This window comes from Mus pahari, chromosome 15 (assembly GCF_900095145.1).
Source record: "Mus pahari chromosome 15, PAHARI_EIJ_v1.1, whole genome shotgun sequence".
Taxonomy (NCBI): domain Eukaryota; kingdom Metazoa; phylum Chordata; class Mammalia; order Rodentia; family Muridae; genus Mus; species Mus pahari.
Window position 1 is genome coordinate 46,504,022 of NC_034604.1, and position 4,571 is coordinate 46,508,592.

Genomic DNA, 4,571 nt, shown 5'->3' on the forward strand with positions numbered 1-4,571 from the left:
GAAAGTTCCCCATACCCTGCCCCCGCCCCTGCGCCCCTATCCACCCACTCCCACTTCTTGGCCCTGGCCTTCCCCTGTGCTGGGTCATATAAAGTTTGCAAGACCAAGGGGCCTCTCTTCCCAATGATGGTCAATTAGGCCATGAGCTCAAGAGGTACTGGTTAGTTTGTTAAAAGATGAATGCTGGAACTCGTGATCCTCCTGCCTCTGCCTCCTTCATCAGCCACCAAACTCAGATACTAATGCATATGCCAGCCTTTTTCTGCACCCTGCCAGTGTATAACAAGCTATCATTTGCTAGGTATTATATGTTACACATTTATATATAATATTAAACATTTTAGGACTTCCAAGGCTGCTAAAGACCACAGGTTTCTAATTTGAATACTTGAACCACTTAAAAAAAGTTCTCTATTTTGATAATAATTTTTAACTGTTTTTGATAGTTAAATATCCCAGTAGGTACAATGTGTTTCTGAACTGAAGTAAATTAGGATTGTTTTGATGCTTTGTAAATTATAAAAATATACTTAATTGACTATATTAGCCATCTATTTTGATTTTATGTTTGGTTTTTTGAGAAATGTTTGATCCTGTTGGAAAACCTCTTTTAAACTCACAGTCCTCTTCATTGGCCTGCTGGGTACCAGAATTTCAATTATATGCCACCAGATCTGGCTTACCTATCTATTTCTAATTCTATGTGAATTTATTGTTCTTCCCTTCCATACTAAAAAAAAGTCAGTCTTTATAAAGAAAGGTCATTGAGAATAGATGTTTCTTTCAACTATATGATAAATTCCTGAGCAGTTACTCAACTATCTTATTTCTAGGCCATTTGCTAGAAAAACTACAGACTGACCAAATAGTTTCATGAATAAAAGAACATATAATAGTTTTGATTATTAATAAAAGAGCACAGCAGTTAGTCTTTTTATCAAAACATCAAAAATGTTTTAATCAGATTGTGTTACAAAATATGCATCAATGTGACAGAAAATCCAGCAGTTCTGTGTGGAGAATTTTGTGGTGATGAATTGAGCACAAACACACACATACACATGCACATGTGCACACACACACACACATACACATGCACATGTGCACACACACACACATACACACACGTGTGCATGTGCATACATGTGCACATGCACACACAGAACCTCCAAATCTGAATTCCAGAGTGAACACATAGCATATGTGTAGCATTACAGACCCCACTGTGTGTTTTACTGTCAGGTCTTCATCCTCAGACACTCTCTCATCCTAAACTCATCATCTTTATTTCTTCTTCTCTGTGTATGCAGTGCTCCAGTTCCTGAGCTTTACTGTCACAGGAGTAGCCATTGTTCATCAAAGACAATGCTCCAGGAATAACAGTTAGAAACACTACCTTAGAACCCACAGATCAAAGTCTTTGATCCAGAGCTTCTTCTACATACTCAATTTGCCATCTTGAATTGAGATGGAAAGTAATTAATTTTACTTTTCACTCTGAAAACTTTCTGTCTAGTTCCTGAAATCGTTCACTCCCCAGAAACATCTGAGGTATGGGTATGCACTGCTGTAAAAGGCAGTCTGTGCATTCCAAGTCACCTTGTCAGAAACATCTGGGGTATGGGTATACACTGCTGTAAAAGGCAGTCTGCGCATTCCAAGTCACCTTGTCTCATGCTTTAGAATGTCAAGCCTGTTGAAAACATGCCATTGAACTTACCTTTTTGACACTGTGTCTTTCTAGTCACTAGAAATTACTCTTTTCAGAGGACCTGATAGAAAAGGGATGCAGAAGTCACAAAGTCTGTAATGCAAGGGAGAAACACAGAATATATAGAGATATGATCTAAGAGTAGAAAAATAATCAAAGATTCACATACTCAAATAGAAAGAATTGTTAACCCCCAGTACAAATGCATTTCCTCTTACTCTTTGATCTCAGTTGCCATTTTATTGTGCAGGTAGCTCCCACCCCCACTTACACCTTAGAGTAGTTAAGTAACATTTCTAAATCTTGTGCTTACTGTTAAACAATAGAATGCCCACTTGACAAGAGAAAATATTGCATTATAATTTTAAAATATTTATCAAAATTATGCTTAAAAGTAGAAGCTGCCACAATCTGTACTGAGTAAAAACATAAAAATACAATCAAATAGTATAATAAAGTAAGGCTCAGAAAACTATAAATATGATATATTATATACATTAAAAATTAAATGAAGCACCTGCATTAAAAACAACCATAAATGATCTTCCAAAAGTTCAGTTCCCACTTTTAATGCAAGCTTTGCAATGGTTTGTGTTGACTTGGCAGATACCTGAATGAATGGCTTTTCTTACTTTGTGTCTTTATGATAAATACATAGTTCTCAGTATATCACTAATAAATACTATAGTTCAAAACACCAGTAGTTCAAACACTGGTAGTTTAAAATTCTGGGCTATTTGTTCTGGTATTATTTGGGGAGAAAATAACCTTCTGACTTATTTGACCAACATATTTTGGGATCTATTTGTCATACCAGTTTGTTATACTAAGAAAGAAAGGGGAATAAGGAGGAGAAGGAGGAGAGAGGGAGAACACAAGAAGGTGAGAGATTATGAGAGGGATTTGGCATTCCTTAAGGCATGAGTAGCATCTTGGCAACTTGAAAAGGCAGACAGATGAGAGTACCAAGTAACTGGGAGGAGCTGAGATCCTCCCCACTGTCTATCAATCAACATAAAGATAAACAGTCCATACAGGAATGTAGAAACATTAAACCTAAAATAAGAAAATAAAAAAGGTGCTATCGATTCTGTTGATTTTTCCATGTGCATTTCCACCACATGAGTTTCTACAATCCACCTTTCATTCCCCTCCTCGTTCATTTGTAACTTCCCACCTTGAGATGTTAAACTCACCTGGAAACTTAAGTTTGACAAGATCGCTTCACCTGAATGCTCAGACTGTGTTCCTATAAAGACAAACAAGGCCAGCACAAAAGCATCAGCGTCGAGTCACCAATCTGCAAGAAGCTCCTGAGGCAGCCCTGCCGCCAGCCTGAACTTCCTCAGTCTCATGGACTCTCTCTAAAACAATAAGCTATTACCTTTTCCTATCTCCCAGAGTCACCAAAATCTTCCCTTCTCCTAACCAAATGCCCTTGAATAATATGTCACTGGGAGAAAATGGGATAATTTTGAAGTGAACTCATACATCCTTCCAGTTCAACACTCCTCAGTCCACCAGAAACTACACTTAATGCTTGCCCCTCACTCTTACAGAGGCTGAGACCAGAGACCTCCACGTTAGCGAGGTCCATTCTCAGGTCCTTCAGCTTTGCATTGACCTCACTTCTGGATATGCTATTCACACCATATGAATGTTGGACTAGCTCATAAGTTACATAAATTCTGGAATCTTCATTCTCTACCAACTCATTCATCTCTCCTCCTCCGCAGTGTAATTATCCTAGGGTTAATAGTTTGTATTTCCCACCTTTTGGTCCAAGGCAGATCTTCATCATCACTGTTTCCCCAAAGCCTCTGATTCTCATGTTGTGAAGATGGCCATTTCATACCCTCCCTTCATCTTCCTCCCCATCTATCTATGACCGTCTTTCCCTGAGACAGTTTCTTCAAATGGCTTTAGACAGAACATTTGGCCAATCCCCCTTCCTTGGGGTTCTTTATTCCTTTGTGGTACCTTATCCTATCAAGGATGTGTCTCCTAGCCTCCACTGCTCCTCTCTTCTCTTAAATACATTTATTCCCTTTGTGCTTCCATTTGTCTCTGTTGTTTAAAATCAATACACTGGTAGTTTTGTGTTTTGTAAATCTCTATTCCCGACTTCTCCTTCAAGTGCTTTCTTTGTTCCAAACACTGATTTGGTCTTCAGCCTTTGCCGTCTCATGAGCATAGCAGGCTTAACACAGAAAATCGAATTCTTGATTTACTTTCAAATCCTGTATAGCACACATTTATTCGTGTCAGAAATGAGTACTATATTCACCCAGCTATTCAGGACAAAGTCTGTGGATTCATCATTGACTTCTCTTGTTATTACCAACAATCAGATAATATACCTTGTCATCCTTCCCTTCTGGGATTTAATGAAGTCACAACTTCTCTGCTAACATTATCTGACTCAGAGTCCCTGACAGTTGTTATATCTACAGCAGATGCTGTCTTTCAACCTATATATCAGATAGAGTCAGAAGCATTTAAAAATTCAGACTGATTAGACCATTACTGCGTTTAACATCTTTCAGCAACTTCTTTCACACTTAAAATCTACTCTTTGCTTTTGGTTTATGCAATTCTAAGCAATTTGTTTTATTGTGACACTTTCATACATGTACTTTTTTACTTGCTCCTTTCTCCCATAATTCTCCTCTGTGATTCCTGACTCTCTGGATGATTCTCTTTGTTACCTCTTCTGTTTTCTTATCATGTATATCACATGACCCTCTCTTTTTCCCTTAAGGCTACTTCCTCTAAGCTAATTATCCTCCTTATAGTTTTATGACTCTCTCTCTCTCTCTCTCTCTCTCTCTCTCTCTCTCTCTCTCTCTCTCTCTCTCTC